Here is a 22958-nt window from a genome sequence, read left to right as displayed (position 1 = left end):
ATGAGCTACAAATTATCCTCGGAATTCGCTTGTAATTTTGCTTAAGATCCCTTCCGAATTTCTCTCAAAATCTGATTTTCTCGGTATTCTTTTCGAAATTATCTTCGAACTATCTGCATTCTCCCCAGATATATTTTGGAACTGTCCTAAGAATACAATATCCTTGAGGTTCTTCTCGGAATATTTTATAACTTAAGTTTTGCTCAAAACACCTTGGAACTGAAGTTCCCCTAAAGTTTCAGAAGAATTTCCTTTGTATTCTCCAGAAATTCTTCCCAGAAAGAGTTGAAATTATCCACGGAATCCCCTTAAAATTTTCTTCAACATCTCTTTGGAATTTCACTCAAATTTGATTCTCTCGGTATTTTTTCGAAATTACCTTGGAACTTTCTGCAGGATTCACTAGAAATTATTCGCAGATTATTCATGGAATAATCCCCAGAAATCTTTTCTTTAGGAACTGTCCTCAGAATTCAATACCCTTCAGGTTCTTCTCGGAAGTCAAGCTTAAGTTGTCCGCTAGACTGATGCAAAATTTGAAATTTTCGCTCCACAGTGCTCAAACGGTCCCAAATTGGGTCCTGATTATTAATTTGACGTTTGTCTGAAAAACCATTTTGTGCAAAGTTGTAGCTGATAAAAATTCCCATAAGAATAGCAATAGAACTTGTTAACAGTACAATATGTAAAAAGGCTAGAAGACAATGAACAAAAAGTTTGGTTTTCCCATAGTAATTTCAATATAAACTTTAAATGGATTGTGCCAAGTCAGTTTCTTATCAAATTAGTTTAAACTTTCGGAGGCTAATTAGGACCAAATTTGAAACCGTTTGAGCATTGTGGAGCGAATATTTCAAATTTTGCATCAGTCTATTGTCTGTCCATTCACCAAAACTTTGTAGTTTTTTTTTACCAGAAATGTTCAATAAAACTGGCCCCTCCATTCACCAGAACTGGGCAATTTTTACATCAGGAATTTTAAATTCAGCTTGTCCTTCCATGCAGCAGATTGTTGCAAATCTTACACCATAAATTTTCAATACAAACTTGCCCCCAGAAAATTTGACATCAGAAAATTTCAATTGATCAGAACGATGCAAATTTTCCACCGTTAATGTTCAATAAAAATTGCTTCTCCAATATTCTGATTGGTGCAGACATTTTCAATATAGCTCGCTTCTCCTATCATCAGAATGTTGCAGGTTTTCCACCAAATAATGCTTACCCCAATTTTCAGATTTTTCATCATAAATGTTCAGTAAAGCAGCTTCCCTCCAATCGTCAGAATGGCGCAAATTTTACACCAGAAATTATTATTAAAGTTTGTTTCTCTATTCAGCAGAAGGATGCAAATTTAAGACCAAAAATTTCCCGAAAAGCTTGCCCATTCGTTCACCAGAATGGTGCAGATTTACCACCAGAAATTTTCAACATAGCTTGATTTTAAATAAAGCTTGTTCATTTTCCAGAACAGTGCAAGTTTTCCATCAGAAATTTTCAATAAAGCATGCTTCTCGATTCACCAGAACGGTGCACCAAAAATTGTCAGTGAAGTTTGTTTCACCATGCACCTTTGTGGTGCAATTTTCAGGCTTTGCCTTTTCATGCACCAGAATGGTGCAAATTCTCCACCATAAATTTTCAATGAAGCTTACATTCATCAGAACGATGCAAATTATGCACCAGAAATATGAATGAACCTTGCTTCTACATTCACCACAGCGTTGCCTTTCCACCATAAATTTTCAGTTAAATTTGCACCCCTAAATTTTTGATGATATTTTTCCACCAGAAATATTCAGTAAAAAGCTTTTTCTCCGATTTACCACCATGAAGGAGAATTTTTTTGAACCTAAACCTTTTAACCCTTTACACTATTTTTTTTTTTTTTATTTCCTTTGGTTTGTTTTTTCCGTCGATCTTGTTTTCCATGCTAAGCACCAATGCTACCGACGTGCCAGGAAGGCAGCTCCCACACCTGGACCCTACCTATCGACCCATCAACTCATGAACCGGGGACCAACGGCTTTAATTCCCATCCGAAGGAAGGCGTGATCAGAGATGTTATGCCTCAGAACATCCCGGCGGCGCCGACTGGGATTGAACCCAGGCCTGCTGGGGTGAGAGGTAATCACGCTTTCCACTGCACCACCGGCGCCGTTAACCCTTCACACTTGACATTTTTGTATGCACCACTGGTGTGTAATTTTTTAACCAAAAAAAAATTAATGGAGGTTTGTCCTTTCATGCACGTTTGTGGTGCAATTTTCAGGCATCATCTCACCAGGAATTGACGCAATAAAAGGTTTTCAGTGCCCTTATAGTATGGAATGAAGTTATTTTACCTTCAACCTTATTTATAAAAGGAGGGGTCGTAGGTTTTCCACAGGAAACCATGACACAAATTTTACTTTTCCTGCACTTTTGGCGATTATGAGTGAACTAAACTCAAATTTGGGTCGTTCTCATTCGCCGTGTATATCGCAACACTGCCCACAGATTGTTTTGGTCGATCGTTGGTGGTCGCGTGAGCTGCTTTTTATTTCATTCATTCCTTTATTTAATGTCGGTCTCTGTTCCGCAATCTAGTGCCAATCACCGACGGACATCGATTGCCATCCATTGACGGCAATCGAATGTGCAGGAAGGCAGCTTCCACACCTGTGTAGGAAATCGCACCCATTCAACACACATGGGCCGGGACCAACGGCTTTACTTCCCTTCCGAAGGAAGACGTGACTAGAGATTTTTATGCCTCAGAAAAATCCCACCGACCTCGGCTGGGATTGAACCCTGACCCATTGGGGCAGTCACTACGCTTACGACTACACCAACCGGCGCCAGCCAGCTGCTTTTTATTTGATAACAGCGTTATTTTAGGGGCTGTTCATTAACTACGTAGATAGCTTTTCGGTATTCTTGGCCCCTCCCTCCTCCCCATGCGTAGACAATTGTCCATATAAAAATTTAAAATTTGTATGGGCCGTGGATAATTGTCAACGAAGCTCGATTGTCCATTGACGGCAATCGAATGTGCAGGAAGGCAGCTTCCACACCTGCGTACCATATCGCACTCATTCAACACATATGGGCCGGGCTTTACTTCACTTCCGAAGGAAGACGTGACCAGAGCAGTCATGAACATAGCACTCAAAAATTAACATAATATGACATTTTCAGCCATTTTCACTCATATTTTAGGTTTCGTCCGTCTTTTGTTCGCAGTGACGCCACTATGCGCTGTTTGTAGACTTGGGGTTTTGTCAGTTAATAATTTTCAAAGTTCAATGGTGTTGTAAAATTAAGCACTTTCAAATTTTTGTTTTTACTAGCCTGCCTTAATTTATTCAATCAAAAAAGTTAGATTTTTGATTTTAATGATAATAGGAACCACCCTTGAATCCATTGTCATAAAAATGAGGGCCCAACTATAAGGAACAACTTTGTAAAAGAGACTTTTAGTCTAAAGTTGCAATTCCAGGCTCAAAACATATCATTCCACCTAAATCTGCATTCTGGACCACTGTGACCACATTGTATACGATAAGAAAATCTGTCTGACGTGTCACTGTTGTCATCAAATAAAATAATATGCTAAAATACATACCTTGAAAGTATTATACAAATTTTCATTTGGTTACCCCTTGTGAAGGTAAACAAATACATTGATAACCTTTTGGCCACATATGCACTTTAATCGCTGAAAAATGTGTTCGTCAGCTAAGCGAAAGGTCGGATCATATTGTTAATATAGTATATTTGATAATAGGTTACTATCAGTGTCCAGCGACAGAGTTTCAATTCAGTTGTTATATTCAAAGGCAATTCAAATCAACCACTTTATAATGATCGCAATATCAAGGTCGAACCATATCGAAATACCTCCCAGTTAGTAAAAGAAAGAAACGAAACTCCCACAGCCAACCGATTTGAAGCGGACATTGAGACTCCGAAAACAAAAACGAATTTTGCGATTCCACCGCTCAAATTGCAATTCGCCGCAGTCACAGGCTCAGTCAAATAAAAATGTTGAACAAAACCTCGCCTTCAGTCATATTGTTCCAACTTTATAGATTTACGAGGGTGCATTTTGCTTCAATGGAAGTTGATATGGTTTCGTTTTTGCACAAAGCGGTTCACTTGATCCGTCAAAGTTTAAGGCCGATCCCGTGCTTTTGGCGAATGATTTTGTTTTGGTTCACCCCCTCTTAGATGGATGCTTCGAGGCGCCATTTACCCGTATAATGGAGTGATTAGTGGGTTTTGCTATGAACGGCTTCTTTAGAAGTGTCTCGGATTGTCAAGTTCACATTTAATCACTTAGGTTGAATTTTCATAGAAAATTGCTGCCACTCACGCTACACGCATTGAATAGCTCAAATTCCAAAAAACCGCCCGAAAAAGTAAGCGTGACCTTCTTTGGTAGAAGGTTCCAAAAATCGTTAGTTATGAATGGTGGTTGCGCTACCAATTGCGATATGTAACATGCATCAAGTAACTTCGTTGGTGACGACAAGACGGAATTGGAAAAAAAAGATCAAGACAGCGTAAAATTAAATTCTCTCCATCGTTGATCGCGGATTAGGCGTGCCATAAATCTATCGAAATCGCTTAATTGATCGGTGCTATCGAAAACGGAGGATCATTCGTCAGCGCTCGGTCGGTTGTTATGCTCCAAATATTTCTGTTCGGAAAATCCAAAACAACATCTTTCGAACGATCGTCTCCTTGAATTGCGCTCAAAGGCGAAAATGATAAATGATTGGATCTCATCACCTCTCGTACTCTCTGACGATGCCGCCACCAGCTAAGGTTGTTGGAAACAATCGTTAATAATTCATGTAAACTTTTGTAAAACTAACGAGTGTTTCCCGAAAAGTGGCAGCCGCAGTCGGATTGGAAGGTGTCGATAACGAAAGTGAAGGAATATGTGACGATTGCAGAGCAGTAGGTGACCGGGTTGGATCCGGACCGAGGTCAAGATTACACTGGTTTATTTGGTTTGTGTTTCACTGCTTCATGGTTGAACAAAAAACCTCTTCTTAAATGTAACAGCATATGTTCAAAGAAGAATACTAAGATGAATCTGTCGGAAGACAAACTTTCTATTTTAGTGTCCTCTTTCACGGTCCCTTTCATCCAATGAATACCTCCCGTATGCAAGGTAATTTTGTGGTTTTGCTGCCCCTCGTTAGAGATGAAATGTTGCGCACTTTTTTATCAAAACAATCACACCCAAATCAGAGATGTCCCATTTTTTAATTACTCGATTAACAACTAATCGATTATTTTTTGTTCGCTGGGCTGTAATTTTTCTACCAATGAGAGTGCAGCACATGTTTGAAACGATCGGTGATGATCCTCTGGAGAAGTTAATGCTTATATCGGCATGATATAACCGATTACAAATATTTAACTTTTCGGTTCACTAATCGATTAATCGATTAATTTGAAAGAGACCGGGGCTAATCACAAATTACGTCCCCACGATAACTTAAATAAACACGGGTGTTCACCGGTTGATATGTTTGTTGATATGACTTTGACTTAAGTGCAGTAGGAAGGCCATTAGTTAAGTTTCAAATTGTAATTAATCAAACTGTAATTACGAGCAGTTTTGAGGCGACCTTCTACCAGCAATTTTTAGAAAATGAAGCACTAGATTCCTTATTACTAGCTTTTCATAAACAATACCCTAATTTCTCGAGGTTCTAGAAGCAAAAAATATTGGTCCACAGCATAGTTCAAGTGGTAGGAAACGTTGTTTTGACTTACTCGAATATTGTGATCCATTGAATTTTATTGAAAAATTCTGCTATACGGTTACATTCCCGCCGTCTCCAGGAAAAAAACGAGGAAAAAGCCAGACATAGGCGCAAAAAACGAGAAAAGAAACCAGGTAACAACCCCCACAACAATACCAACAAAAACAACGGCAGTAACAACTACACTATTGGCAATTGCAACAACAACAACAACAACAACAACAACAACAACAACAACAACAACAACAACAACAACAACAACAACAACAACAACAACAACAACAACAACAACAACAACAACAACAACAACAACAACAACAACAACAACAACAACAACAACAACAACAACAACAACAACAACAACAACAACAACAACAACAACAACAACAACAACAACAACAACAACAACAACAACAACAACAACAACAACAACAACAACAACAACAACAACAACAACAACAACAACAACAACAACAACAACAACAACAACAACAACAACAACAACAACAACAACAACAACAACAACAACAACAACAACAACAACAACAACAACAACAACAACAACAACAACAACAACAACAACAACAACAACAACAACAACAACAACAACAACAACAACAACAACAACAACAACAACAACAACAACAACAACAACAACAACAACAACAACAACAACAACAACAACAACAACAACAACAACAACAACAACAACAACAACAACAACAACAACAACAACAACAACAACAACAACAACAACAACAACAACAACAACAACAACAACAACAACAACAACAACAACAACAACAACAACAACAACAACAACAACAACAACAACAACAACAACAACAACAACAACAACAACAACAACAACAACAACAACAACAACAACAACAACAACAACAACAACAACAACAACAACAACAACAACAACAACAACAACAACAACAACAACAACAACAACAACAACAACAACAACAACAACAACAACAACAACAACAACAACAACAACAACAACAACAACAACAACAACAACAACAACAACAACAACAACAACAACAACAACAACAACAACAACAACAACAACAACAACAACAACAACAACAACAACAACAACAACAACAACAACAACAACAACAACAACAACAACAACAACAACAACAACAACAACAACAACAACAACAACAACAACAACAACAACAACAACAACAACAACAACAACAACAACAACAACAACAACAACAACAACAACAACAACAACAACAACAACAACAACAACAACAACAACAACAACAACAACAACAACAACAACAACAACAACAACAACAACAACAACAACAACAACAACAACAACAACAACAACAACAACAACAACAACAACAACAACAACAACAACAACAACAACAACAACAACAACAACAACAACAACAACAACAACAACAACAACAACAACAACAACAACAACAACAACAACAACAACAACAACAACAACAACAACAACAACAACAACAACAACAACAACAACAACAACAACAACAACAACAACAACAACAACAACAACAACAACAACAACAACAACAACAACAACAACAACAACAACAACAACAACAACAACAACAACAACAACAACAACAACAACAACAACAACAACAACAACAACAACAACAACAACAACAACAACAACAACAGGACCCGAAGCAGCCATCTCTACAACAGCACTGCATTACCTTTGGATAAACAACTTTTGGCTGCTGCACGAATACAATTTTCTCGGCCACCCAAAGAAAGCGGACTAAATTTCATTAATTTCGAAAAAGGGGAAACTATTAACCCTTATCGAACTGAAAAACCAACTGAGCGAGAACACCCTCCTCTTCTGGACCCCATGCGTCCGCCAATAGTGAGACTTACTGAACAGTCCGTAACTGGCGACCAACGCTTCCTGAAGGCGCGTCTAAGGGACCCGAAAATTATGGACATTGTTCGGACCTACCTCTCCTTCCTGCATGACCAGCCATCATCAACATGTATTCGCGGAATCACCAAAACCAGTGCTATTCTAATGCTAGCAGCTGAAGGACTACCAAAAGACAGAAATCTCCTGCACGAAATTTTCCTGGACGTCCATGAAGAACTTGGAATTACTCGAAACGACGCCTTGGCAGACCTGCAATCCTACCGTACATTCCTGTCCAGTGAACGCACGCAACGGCTACAATCTACTAGGGAGGCCGCCCTCAAATTTTACAATCCTGTAAATTTTCAACGCCGCTGACGCACCTTGAGGAAGACTCATTATTTCTATATAACGATGCTCGGCATGAGACTGAGGTAACTAATAATAACAATGACCATACTTTATCAACCGACGTATTTCCAACAATTTCTTCACACAGACAGAATGCGACTGAAATTTTGATTTATTGTCAAAATTTCAATCGCATGAAAAGCCCAGCTAAAATGAAGGAAATTTATCAACATTTATTATGCTCATCCTTTTCGGTCATTCTGGCAACTGAAACAAGCTGGGACGAAAGCGTAAAAAGTGAAGAAATCTTTGGAAATGCCTTTAATGTATTCAGGGACGACAGAAATTTTCATGCAACACAGAAGAAGTCAGGTGGTGGAGTTCTTATAGCTCTTTCGGCCAATTTCAACTCAGAAATTATCTTTACACCAAAATTTACAGAATTTGAGCATATTTGGGTGAAATCACACATAGCCGGTGAAACGCACGTGTTCGCCTCAGTGTATTTTCCACCAGACCATGCTCATAAAAGCACTTATGAAGCCTTCTTCCAAAGTGCTGAACAAATTCTATCTGACCTTCCTCCTGAGGTTAAAGTTCACATCTATGGAGACTTTAATCAACGCCATGCTGACTTCATTCTGGACTCTGAAAATGAATGTATCTTACTCCCAGTCGTTGGGGATAATGAAACATTGCAGTTCATATTTGACAAAACTGCTAATTTAGGACTGAACCAAATTAACCACATCAAAAACCAACAAAATTGCTATTTGGACTTTTTACTAACGAATATTTATGAAGATTTCTGTGTGACCGAATCATTAAATCCACTGTGGAAAAATGAAGCGTTTCACACAGCAATCGAATATTCTTTATTTATGCATGAAAACCAAAGACCCAACGACTGCGAATACGAAGAAGTCTTTGAATACAAATTAGCAGACTACGAAAAAATAAAATTTAAATTAAACAGTGTCAATTGGCAATTAATTTTAAGGAATGTAGGAAATGTCGAAATTGGTATAGACGTGTTCTACAAAATTTTAACAGAAATAATTTCGGAAGAAATACCTTTGAAGAAAAAAAGACGTAACAGAAACACACAAAATCCAGTCTGGTTTAACAGACAAATAAAAAACTTGAAAAATCGAAAGCAAAAAGCACATAAAATTTATAAAAAACGCAATAGTAGTAATAATTTATTAATTTATTTGGATCTATGCGATCAACTGAACTTAGCTATCAGTACTGCATTTGAAGAATATAATGCAAAAACTGAACGTGAAATAAAGTCCTGTCCGAAGAACTTCTTTAATTACGTAAAAACGAAATTAAAATCTGACAATTTCCTTCAATAATGCATCTAGACGAAAATGTCGGCGATAGTTCGGAAAAGAACTGTAATCTATTCGCAAAATTTTTTCAAGAAATTTATACGACATTTTCTGAAGAAGATCGTGACCGCGATTATTTTGCATTTTACCCAGAATTTTCAAGAGACATTGGCCTCAATCAACTTCAAGTGCAGGACATTTTGCAGGCTTTAAAAAATTTAGATGCCTCAAAAGGTCCTGGACCTGACGGAATTCCTCCAGTATTTATTAAATGTCTAGCAATGGAACTCACTGCTCCATTGTTTTGGCTTTTTAATATGTCCCTGGAATCCCGAACCTTCCCAAAAATTTGGAAAAGCTCATTTCTAGTACCTATCTTTAAATCTGGTCGAAAATCTGACGTACGTAATTATCGTGGTATAGCCATTATCTCTTGCATTCCTAAGCTTTTCGAGTTAATTATCAACGAAAAATTATTTCTCCAAATCAAAAATAGAAATACTGACATGCAACACGGCTTTTTCAAGGGTCGTTCGACTTTAGCAAGGCATTTGACCGCATTGACATACCAATGTTACTCTTTAAACTGCAAAAAATTGGAATCAAGTCAGGACTCCTGAAATGGCTTGAATCATATTTAACTAACCGCCAACAAATAATTAAATTCAACGGAAAGAAATCGAGCCCAATTCAAGTCACTTCAGGCGTTCCCCAAGGCTCTCATTTGGGACCTCTCCTTTTTATTCTATACGTAAACGACATATCTTACATTCTCAAAAAACTTAAATTGCTTATTTATGCCGACGACATGAAGCTCTTTTTGGAAATAAGAAATGAAGAAGACATCAATATATTCCGGAATGAAATACACATATTCTACATATGGTGCAAAAAAAGTCTACTAGAATTGAATGTAAAAAAATGTAACTTAATATCATTTAGTAGAAAAAGAACAACTTCAAACATTTCAATTGCATTAGGAAATCAAACTGTAGACAAATGTGAAAGAGTTAGGGATTTAGGAATTATCTTAGACTCTAAGCTAACTTTCATAGACCATTACAATACAATTATTCACAGGGCAAATAACATGCTAGGCTTTATCAAGCGCTTTTGCTATAACTTTCAGGACCCTTACACAATTAAAACACTATATATTGCCTATGTGAGGTCAATACTGGAATATTGCAGCATTGTATGGTCTCCATTTTCAATCACGCACGAAGAAAGATTAGAATCAGTACAAAAACAATTTCTATTATACGCTCTTCGTAAATTAGGTTGGACTTCATTTCCTCTTCCATCATATGAAGCACGCTGCATGCTTATAAACATACAAACATTAAAAGAGCGTCGTGAATATGCAATGGTTTCATTTGTAAATGATATCGTTTCGCAGCGAATTGACTCAACAGAACTTTTATCAAAATTAAATTTCCATGCACCCACTCGGCAACTCCGAAATCTAAATTTATTTGCCATAAAACATCATCGCACAAATTATGCAAAATATGGGCCATTAAACCGCATGATGGCCTCTTACAATAAACACTGCGAAACCATTGACTTTACAATGTCTCGGCATAAACTAAAGCAATATTTTTATTCCATAAGAAATAACAACTCATAAAAGAAAAGACAAGAAAGCTGACACTACTTTTTTTTATATAAATATATATTTAAGAAAACAAAACTGTATTAGTTGTACTAGTCTACGTTGGTTGACGAAATAAATAAATAAATAAATAAATAAATTATTTCTGACCGACAATAAGTGAAAATTTGAAGACCCTCACAGGTTGATATTATAAACTTAACGAATCCTTTAATTTAACATTTAATTAGAAAAATGGCCGGCAGTTCCCCGAAACTGGACTTAAGAGATGCAATTGTTTGACCCAACGTCTGTTGGGTCAATAACCTCGTAGCTGGTGTGCCTCGGTCGACTCGGTAGGCAATTTGTCGCACTTCCGTTGCTGGTATCGTTTGCCGATATTGGTGGTGATTTTGCTGATGTTGATGTTGCGATGATGATGAGTTAAAGCTGGACCGTAATCAAAGTGCTCGGCAAAGTGTTAACGGCTTCCTCACTCGCGTGCTTGTTGTCTATAACACTAAGCCAATTAACTTTGGTGACTGTACAGTAGTGTCGTTCAACTAGACCAGTACGTCTTGACCGGCTCAGCGTGCGATATGAAATGAAAATCAAAGGTTAAAAACAAACTAAAATAAATCTTCATTTTAAAACTGCACATCATTTTAAAGTGCATCAACAATAGTGATTGAACGATTAGAACCACTCGATTCAAATTATTGATTACTAGGACGAATTAAAATGAAGCTCACTTTCTTCCACTTTGCTTACTAGCATCTCGTTATCTATATCATCACTAGATTAATTGCCATTCATTCCTGGTTTAAAAAACTAGCATGAAGCAGTAAGCAGTCCTACCTGTTGATAATACACGTATTCACCCTATGTCATTATCGCTTGTATTTCTCGCGTAACATTTGAAAGGGTCTTTCCTCCTTGATCGATTCTCTTCATCGACTTTCTCTTTGGTTTACCACGGCAACATAATCGAATTTTTCGATAAGCTCGCAGCACAGCTCTACAGAAGATGATGTTAGCTTGCGCCTGAAACAACACACTGAATGGGAAATTCAGTCGGGTTATTCGCGAAAGAGAAAATCGATGAAGAGAATCGATCAACAATGATAGGCCCTTTTCTCGTGATGCGCGAGATTTCGGTACCTGTTGTCAAGTAAACAGATTGATCGGGATGCTGCGGGGACAAGATGCCATGTACCTGGCTTACACTTGGAGAGCACAGCAAGTTAAGTCGTACGCAATTTGTCATTCCCTACAAAGTCAATATCCAATGTCAAATGAGAAAAATGAAACAATTTAAAAATACCAACCATTTCCTGCAACCAGGTGGTTGAAATCAAATCTTCTGCTCAAAACATCTTTTGTTGTCTTCTTCTGTTTTTTCTTTCGTGGAGCCGAATCAGGACTCCCTGTGTTTTGACCTCCTCGTAAGAAGGGATATACACTCCCCCCCCCCCCCCCCCCCCCCCCGAAGAACGTGAACTCGGTCTACACGAATTCCATTTACGTTAGTCTCGAATGATTCCGTTTACGCGAGGGAATCGCGTAAATGGAATGCACGTAGCATATGGGATTTGACCTAATAGGGACCAACATGGAATATCTCGCATCCTGGACATATAGAAGGTTACTGTCTTCGGCAAAGTTGTTCAGTAGATCAAGACCTAATGGTTGGTGGACAGAAGTTTGGAATTTTCTCACTAGTGTGTTTGAATTTGTTTTTTTTTTATTAATTAATTTACTTGTACAGGCTCAATCGAGTTAACTTTACAGAGCCAAGTTATCTTTTGCGTTATACATAATTGATGTCTTAAATCTAGAGTTAAAGGAACTGAACCGATTACTCGCGGTCGTCTCGAGGTTAGTAGAGATTTGCAGTTTTATGGATGGGCAGAGGGAGGAGGAGGTTTGAGTTATGATTAACGATACAAATATTTCATTATTCCTAAAACATGAACTTATTCCTATTCAATTTGGTATCCACAGTGTGATTATACCTGCTGGGTAATGCGCAATACAGATCCCATTGAGATCACTAGCCTCTTCCCAGCAACTCCTATCCCTACCTCCCCGTGGTACCGGCCGGGAACTGTGAGCAACCTTAGGGAAGATCGGGTTACCAACCCCGGTGGGAACTTTGGTCATAGGCTGACAGGGAAGGGGGGGTTTGCTTCGGCAAGCCTGAGCGTCTGTTCTCCAGGAGGAGCGGCTCACAACAGCGTCTGTTCCCATGTTAGGGGCGGCTGATCTACGTCCGAGTACCAGTGAAGGACTCTAAGCACAACTGTGCACCCTGGTCCTCCGGAAAGTTAGCGGTTGGTGTCAGGCCCTGCGAGCCAGCCGTAAAAAAAGCATTGCAACGGAAAATCAGCAACAGAGGAATACGAACCGAGACCAACGGCAACGACCCCAGCAACGAAATAGGACTTGCGATTGGAAACTCGGCACGTGGAACTGTCGATCCCTCAATTTCATCGGGAGCACCCGCATACTCGCCAATCTACTGAAGGACCGCGGATTCGGCATCGTAGCGCTGCAGGAGGTGTGTTGGACAGGATCCATGGTGCGAACGTTCAGAGGTAATCATACCATCTACCAGAGTTATACAGCGAGCTGGGCACATGCGAGCTGGGCACAGCTTTCATCGTGATGGGCGAAATGCAGAAGCACGTGATCGGTTGGTGGCCGATCGACGAAAGAATGTGCAGGTTGAGGATCAAGGGCCGATTCTTCAACTCTAGCATAATCAACGTGCACAGCCCTCACTCCGGAAGCACTGATGATGACAAGGACGCATTTTACGCGCAGCTCGACCGCGAGTACGATCGCTGCCCAAGCCACGACGTCAAGATCATCATAGGAGACCTAAACGCTCAGGTAGGCCAGGAGGAGAAATTCAGACCGACGATTGGAAAGTTCAGCGCCCACCAGCTGACGAACGGGAACGGCCTACGACTCATCGATTTCACCGCCTCCAAGAACATGGCCATACGTAGCACCTTCTTCCAACACCACCTCCCCTATCGTTACACCTGGAGATCACCACAGCAGACGGAATCGCAAATCGACCACGTTCTGATTGATGGACGGCACTTCTCCGACATTATCGACGTCAGGACCTATCGTGGCGCTAACATCGACTCTGACCACTACCTGGTGATGGTCAAACTGCGCCCAAAACTTTCCGTCATCAACAATGTACGGTACCGACGCCCGCCACGGTACAACCTAGAGCGACTGAAGCAACCGGATGTCGCTTTAGCATACGCGCAGAATCTCGAGGCAGCGTTGCCAGAGGAGGGCGAGCTTGATGTGCCCCCTCTAGAGGACTGCTGGAGTACAGTAAAAGCAGTCATCACCGACGCAGCCGAGAGCACCATCGGGTACGTGGAAAGCCGAGTGCGAGGAAATAGAACTGCTGTGCCGTTCCCAAGAAACACGGAAGTTCTACCAGAAGCTCAACGCATCCCGCAACGGCTTCGTGCCGCGAGCCGAAATGTGCAAGGATAAGGACGGGAGCCTCTTGACGGACGGACGTGAGGTTATTGAAATGTGGAAGCAGCACTTCGATGCGCACCTGAATGGCGAGGAGAACGTAGGCACGGGAGACCAGCGCAATGGAGGAAACGACTACGTCAGTGCAGCAGAGGACAGAACTGACCCAACTCCCACGCTGAGGGAAGTTAAGGACTCCATTCAGCAGCTCAAAAACAACAAAGCAGTTGGTAAGGATGGTATCGCAGCCGAACTCATCAAGATGGGCCCAGAAAAGTTGGCCACCTGCCTGCACCGGATGATAGTCAGGATCTGGGAAACAGAACAGCTACCGGAGGAGTGGAAGGAGGGGGTAATCTTCCCCATTCACAACAAAGGCGACCATTTGGAATGTGAGAACTTCAGAGTGATCACCATTTTGAATGCCGCCTACAAAGTGCTATCCCAGATCATCTTCCGTCGTCTATCACCTAAAATGACCGAGTTCGTGGGAAGTTATCAAGCCGGCTTCATTGACGGCCGATCGACAACGGACCAGATCTTCATCGTACGGCAAATCCTCCAGAAATGCCGTGAATACCAGGTCCCAACGCATCATTTCTTCATCGACTTTAAGGCGGCATACGACAGTATCGACCGCACACAGCTATGGAAAATCATGGACGAGAACGGCTTTCCTGGGAAGCTGATCAGACTGATCAAAGCAACGATGGACGGTGTGTAAAACTGCGTAAGGGTTTCGGGTGAACTATCCAGTTCATTCGAATCTCGCCGGGGACTGCGACAAGGTGACGGACTCTCATGCCTACTCTTCAACATTGCTCTAGAAGGTGTAATGCGACGAGCCGGGCTCAACAGCCGGGGTACGATTTTCACGAAATCCGGTCAATTTGTATGCTTTGCGGACGACATGGACATTATCGCAAGAACATTTGGAACGGTGGCAGAACTATACACCCGCCTGAAACACGAAGCAGCAAAGGTCGGACTGGTGGTGAGTGCGTCAAAAACAAATTACATGCTAGTAGGCGGAACCGAACATGACAGGATTCGTCTAGGAAGTAATGTCACGATAGACGGGGATACTTCCGAGGTAGTGGAGGAATTCGTTTACCTTGGATCCATACTGACGGATGACAACAATGTGAGTCGTGAAATACGAAGGCGCATCATCAGTGGAAGTCGTGCCTACTACGGGCTCCAGAAGAAACTACGGTCAAAAAAGATTCACCCCCGCACCAAATGTACCATGTACAGAACGCTAATAAGACCGGTGGTCCTCTATGGACACGAGACATGGACTATGCTCGAGGAGGACCTGCAAGCACTCGGAGTTTTCGAGCGACGTGTGCTAAGGACGATCTTCGGCGGTGTGCAGGAGAACGGTGAGTGGCGGCGAAGAATGAACCACGAGCTCGCTGCACTCTACGGCGAACCCAGCATCCAGAAGGTGGCCAAAGCTGGAAGGATGCGGTGGGCAGGGCATGTTGCAAGAATGCCGGACAACAACCCTGCAAAGTTGGTGTTCGCTACTGATCCGGTTGGCACAAGAAGGCGTGGAGCGCAGAGAGCACGATGGGCGGACCAGGTAGAGCGTGATCTAGCGAGCATTGGGCATGACCGAGGATGGAGAGCGGCAGCCGCAAACCGAGTATTGTGGCGTACTATTGTTGATTATGTCTTATCTTAAATGTGATTTTGTACAGATAAATGTATGTATGTATGTGTGATTATACCATTATTACCGAAATATTCGTCTCAGATACTCAATGTGGGATCTCCAGGTGCATTTGGAATCGAACCAGACCCCAAGATATTTGAAAGACATGGAATGAGTGATCGGCTTACCCAAAAGTTGAAGCTTCGGTTGTGCTCGGCTATGCTTCCTAGAAAAAACGACCAACTCAGTTTTCTCCGAGGAGAATTCGATACCTAGCTCGATAGACCAAGTAGACAAATTATCATACACAACGCCGTCATCTGCAAGTTGTCTCAACGTGCAGCTGTCACTTAGACAATTGTCAATTTCTTTGATGTAGATTTAAAAATTATAGAAAAGGGGGCTTAAACATGAGCCCTGGTGGAGACCCATGTAATTAAATCGAGAAGCTGTAGAGTTTCCATGAGAAAAGCTCATATGTTTCACTGACAGCAAATTGTACAAAAAGTTATTTATAAATGGAGAAAGGCCACAAGCGTGGAGTTTTTCTGAAAGGACTTCAACCGATACTGAATCAAAAGCCCCCTTGATATCCAAGAGTACAGAAGCCATTTGCTCTTTTTTAGCAAAAGCCAACTGAATTTCTGTGGAAAGCAACGCGAGACAGTCGTTCGTTCCATTGCCCCTACGGAACCCAAATTGAGTATCTGAGAGTAGGTGGTTCGTCTCAACCCATTTGTCCAAGCGAAAAAGGATCATTTTCTCCAACAATTTTCGAATGCACGATAACATCGCGAATGGACAATACGAGTTATGATCTGAAGCGGGTTTTCCAGGCTTTTTAATGGCTATAACTCTCACTTGCCTCCAATCATCCGGAACAATATTGAGCTCCAGGAACTGACAAAACAAGTTCAACATGCGCCTCTTAGCGACGTCTGGGAGGTTCTTCAACAAGTTGAACTTAATTCTATCAGCCCCCGGAGCCGAATTGCCACACGAAAGGAGCGCGAGTGAGAGTTCCAGCATTGAAAAAGGCTGGCTGATCTCGTCTACCGAATTCGTCGTTTCGCGAGGAATCATCTGTGCCAGCACGGAATCAGGACATACTTTTCGCGCGAACTTGAGAATCCAACGATCTGAGTACTCCTCGCTCTCGTTGTTCGAAGACCGGTTACGCATCCTTCGCGCCGCGTTCCAAAGCGTATTCATCGACGTTTCGCGCGATAATCCGTCCACGAATTGCCGCCAGTATCCGCGTTTCTTGGCTTTTATGAGGCTCTTGAGTTCGCGTTCAAAAGCCGAGTACGCTTCGAAATTCACGGGTGTTCCACGTTTCCGGAAAAGCTTAAACGCGTCGGACTTTCTACGATAAACTTCAGTGCATTGCTGGTCCCACCAAGGGGAAGGAGGTTTCCTACGGAAAGGCGTTCCTGGAACCGGCCGAGTTTGAGCTCGAAGCGCGCTGTCCAAGCTAAGATTGGAGAGGAAGTTATATTCCTCCAACGCACAGTGGTCCAGAATGCAGATTTAGGTGGAATGATATGTTTTGAGCCTGAAATTGAAACTTGAGACTAAAAGTCTCTTCTACAAAGTTGTTCCTTATAGTTAAAAATCTAACTTTTTTGTTTATTTTTGGGCAAAGTTATAGCTGAGCAAATTTCAAGCAACTTTATTGAAAACAACTTTTTTGTATCTCTTAAATTGGTCGATTTAGAGCTATTTTCTTGAATTGAGTTAGGGTGGCTCTTGAAAAAACAGTTTGTTTGCTCTAGTTTTCTTATTTCAAATTTCTCAGCAAAGGTGTATTGAGATAACTCTTGATCTTAAGAAAGCGCAAGTTTTTTTTCCACAAAGCTTGTCAATATCTTTCGCCGATCAAGAGTTATTGACGTTTTTATACTAAAAATATGCATTTTTCAAATGTTAATATCTCTGGTTGGGGCAAACAAAAAAAAGTTTTTTTACGGCATTTGAAAGGGCGTATGTTATTCTCAATAATATGATAAAATTGGAGGTTTGTTATTTTTTAAACTCGTATTGAATCAATTTGAATTTAGTCATATTTTTTATTATATTTGGGTATATCTTTTTTATTAGAAGACATACAAGCAACAAATTCAGCTATAAAACATTCGTCTAAAAGAGTTTTAAAATTCTCTAGAAGATAACTTTCATGAGAAATTTCAAATAAAAAAGTTATTGGCAAAAAATGGATTTCATAGGACCACTCTAATGACAAATTTATATAAAATGTGCTAGTACTTTTGTTCCAATATTTGGAATCGATTGAGTGGGGTGGAGCAAAACCAATATTTTGAACCACCCTACCCCAGCATAGTAACAATTTTGCTGTTATCCTGCTCTTGAAGACTATTATTTAGGCTTGAAGAGTGCTTTAAGACCTCAATAAAACCGGTAATTTTGCTTGGGTAATGTTCATGTTGTATAAACAAAAACTGCCGATAATTAAAGGGTGACACCCGAAAAAACCATCCCTCTATAATCCTGATGACTGATGTTTGGTGAATGTTTGTTTATTGTCGTGTCAAGCCTTGTGTCTAAATAATCAAATCTTAATAAATTAAGTCTATGGATTTGAGTTCCTTAATTCTACCAAACATAAACTACTCCTACCTCACCTCGAACAATGAACCTAAGACAAATTTTTGTCTACCAACATTGTGGGAAACCAGACCCCTTCTTGTGCTCTATGCATTCCAAACAGCTGACAGTGACAAGATAATGCAGTAGGGAGGTGGCGGTAGTGAACGGAGCCAGCAAAAACCACAAAGGCCCACAATAGCCCAACGGAAGCAGCAGCAGCAGCAACGCACGCAACCATTTGACTGGGTGGGCATAGGCTACCAACAAAAGGTGCCCGATGACGTCTGTCTGTGCTTAGAACAAATCAGAATTTCCCAGCATGGGGCAGGATGACAAACAACGCAGGGAGTGTTCCGTTCCTTCACCCACAGAATGCTAAGAATAAAGAGCTAATGGAGGCTGAGAGAAAGAAGCCGGACTGTGTGCGGTACGGCACTAAATCATATCTCTTTGGGCTATTGTCTCCGTAATGTGGGAGAAGGTGCTGTCGGTGACGGTGTCGTTTAGCAAAATTGGGGGACAGTTCGGAATTCTAATTGAGCAACTTGCGGGGGTTGGGTGACTATGAAGTTTGTTTTGACTTGGGTCGGGTGATTTACGACATTTGAGGACGAAGAAGCATTGTCCGGTGGGTGAAATTTAAGTTTCAGGGAAATGGATAATGGGTGATGGTTTGTTGAGAGGAGGCAGAGTATTTCTATTTAAATTTTTGGTTGGAAATGACGTTTATTGTTTTCTAAACTGGCACATCCATTCCTGGAATGCTTAATTTATGTTCTATCTTCTAGTAACCTAACAAAGGTAACATAATATAAATCAGAATCTTTAGAACAGTGGGTGTTTTAACCTGATATTTTAGTAAGCTCAACCTAATATTTCGAGACGGAAATTTTCTCGACTTCCCTTGGCATGATGCGTAAGGCGAACAAAGGAGTGTTTTTTTTTTTTTTTTGAAGATGTGATGTGCTAATAAATACATAATTTCGTGTGAAATAGTGCCGTGTGTCGCGAAAGGATTATTCCAACGCGTGCCCGTTGTGTTTTTGTAACAGGCTTAGTAGGCGGTTGCCCTAGCAGCTCGTTCTAATTTATTTTTGCATTTTTCCCCCGGTGCGCTATTGATCTTGTATAGTGGTGGTAAAATTTTACTTTAAATTATCCTCCTCTGTATATTTCTGCTGATAATAGTGTTTGCCTTTAACTCGGCTTCACCAATGGATGTGTGTAAGGTCTGCAAGAAGTCTATTACTATTAGGCCAGTAGTTGAAGTATTTGAATAGTAACTCTTTGTTGATACCGTATTTTTGTGAAGTGAAGTGAAAACTTAATCATATTTTACCGTGCAGTGTTGTGGTTCTGAGTTACTCGATAATCCTAGTGGGATCGGTTTTTCTTAATGAGCAGAATATCATGGGTTTAATCCCAAGCCCTCCCACAACATAATAAACCACCATGGTTGGGTTCCGAGAGCATAATTCGCAGTTAATAACCAATAGTTGAATTGTTTAAATCATGAGATTCGGAAAGGATGTATACGTGATCTAGTTTGGAAGATATTGTTGGCTGCTTTCAGAGACGTCGCTTCATTTGAATAGCTTTTTGTTAAGTCGGTCGTAGATTGTGGCAATGTAAGGAGCACGGTGGCTAAAGAGCAAGCCTCATTACATTACTGAGTTGATCTATCATCCAGGTCACTATTGTAGAAAGTTGTTAATTTAATTTCAGAAAAGTAATAAGTATATTTAGACAAATGTGACGTACGCCTGAATCGGTTCGGAAGACATAGTTAACTACTTTGGTGAATTGCAATTCATTGTAATAGCTTCTTGTATCCGATAATGAACGATCGTCGGTCGTAGCTTGTTGTGATGTAAGGGGCACGGTGGCCTTACAGCGACCGTTTTTGCTCACTGAGCAGAAGATCTTAGGTCAGAACCCAAGCTCCTTAACATCACTGTGTTGATAGGGTCGCGTTATTAGCTTAACACGCTTTTTTTCCTATGTTGGGGACGTAATACCACCGCGACCATTACTTTGATTTATTGTGGTGTATCCTCTTTTTATTTATGCCATAACGTAGTAGTAAGCCACTATCGTTTGAGTAACTACCACTACTGTTGTAAGCAATTATCCCAACCAGGTAATATATTCCTTATGAAATTTATTACCTGATTGGGAGCAGCAACCCAGATTTCCCAAGATCTCATCAGATCCTAATCAAGATATCTGCATCGTTTATGAAATAGTGCAACACAGTCACACAACAAATGTTCAGAGCTTTCACTCTTTAAGTTACAAAAGTGACAGGTGATATTTACAAGGACAGTGTCCTGTTATCAAACCAGCGTATAAACTCAAATCTTTTTAGAAAGATTAAGCTATTTTTGTGCATGCAAAGCGTTCGGATTTACAAAACGTTTAGATTGCCGAGAATTTAAGGTACTGGTCCAGTTGTACTGTACGTTTTTGTTTTCTCCCAGTTTTTTAGCTCCATTTTTGAAGCACAAAAAGAAAGTCCAAAAAATAGTTCAGGACCAATGACCAGGTACCCAAAAAAGGTTAACCGTGTTTCGACAGGACAGTTGCTGTAATAGTTTAGTACATTCTCACACCAGTTTTGACGTGTAAGTGTTTGATTTCAAAGCATTCAGCGCCGCAAATCGTTGCACATTCTAAGATAGTAATATTTTGGCTTGAAATATTGTCGGCCATTTTCTCATAGAGACCGAGAAGTTAACCCCAGGGTCAGTAATACCAGTCCCAACCATATTATCTTGTTTCGATCCATCTGTATAGAAAATTACTGATGCAGGACTAATATTCAGTCTTGCTGCATCCCAGTCAACGCGAGTCACATCAGGAACTTGGAAATTATGGTTGAAATAATGTCGCTTTAGCATACAATCTTCGTTCATCAATATTAATGGACTTATCTGAAACTCTTTTAGAATGCTCAAATGTCCTAAAAGATCTCCATCGAAGAAATTCATGGACCGTTTGAGCCTTAGAGCACTTTTCACTGCATCTAGTTGAATAAATTGATGAAGAGGAAGGATATTGAGTAGAGCATCTAAGGCTGTAGAGGGAGTACTACGCATTGCTCCAGTTATGGAAATAGTAGCAAGCCTTTGTAGCTTGTTCAGTTTGACTTGTGCCGTTTGTTGCTTAGTTTTCGGCCACCATATGAGTGAGGCGTAGGTAATCTTGGGTTTAACTATGGCCGAGTATATCCAGTGTATCATATTTGGCTTCAGACCCCATTTTTTTCCAAACGTTCTTTTGCAGGTCCAAAAACCATTTGTTGCTTTTCCTGTTTGGTGATCGATATGTTTGTTCCAGCAGAGTTTACTATCTAAAGTTACTCCTAAAAACTTTACTTCTAAAGATAGCGACAGCTTTGCGTCTCCTAGTTTATGATCAGTTATAAAGATTTTACGTCTTTTAGTAAAAGGTACAATACCTAGTGGTTTTTTGTTTGATTGACATTAAATCCCTCATGTTTGCACCACGATAGTGTGAATTTTAATGCTTTTTAGTTCTGTCGAAAACAACTTTATTGAATTTTCCACGGACTATAATGACAATTTCATCCGCAAACCCAATTATTTCGAATCCTTCTAAAGCATCAATTTTAAAAGAAGGTCATCAACTACTAGAGACCACAGAAGGGGAGAAAGAACACCTCTTTGAGGACAGCCTTTTACAGCTGTAACTTTCACTACTGAATCTCCTAAATTAGCTGATATTTCTCTTTTGGATCCCGAGCAGGAACGAATATCTCGGTACCTTAAGTTGGTATGGATGAGCCTGACATAAGAGGTAAAATACCAAAAAATAATACCAAAAAATGTTCCCACAATACCATTCCAATACCAAATTATGATAATGTAATACCAAAACAATACCAGCCAGGTATTTTTTTGATATCCAAATATCAATTTTTGGTATTTACAAAGTATTTTTCATGTAATTTTTTGGTATTATTCTTTGGTATTTTACCTCTTATGTCATGCTGGTCAATACCAAATTTTGGTATCAGATCAGAATTAGGTATTCATTAGTTATTTTCTCCTGCTCGGGATAGCATTTCTACAGCCCAGTTGATTACGTTTTTATTAAAACCACGATTTCTCATGGCACTTATCATCGACGTGAAAGATGCATTATCATGCACTAACGTTGCTAGTTGAATGTCCTTAGCCGCAAAGGATTTTTCTATTTTATTAATAAGAGTATG

The sequence above is a fragment of the Ochlerotatus camptorhynchus genome, unplaced genomic scaffold (genome assembly GCF_037179485.1).
Source record: "Ochlerotatus camptorhynchus isolate MF236.1 unplaced genomic scaffold, CSIRO-AGI_Acam_v1.1 ptg000433l, whole genome shotgun sequence".
Lineage (NCBI taxonomy): Eukaryota > Metazoa > Arthropoda > Insecta > Diptera > Culicidae > Ochlerotatus > Ochlerotatus camptorhynchus.
This window is presented reverse-complemented; position numbering follows the sequence as displayed.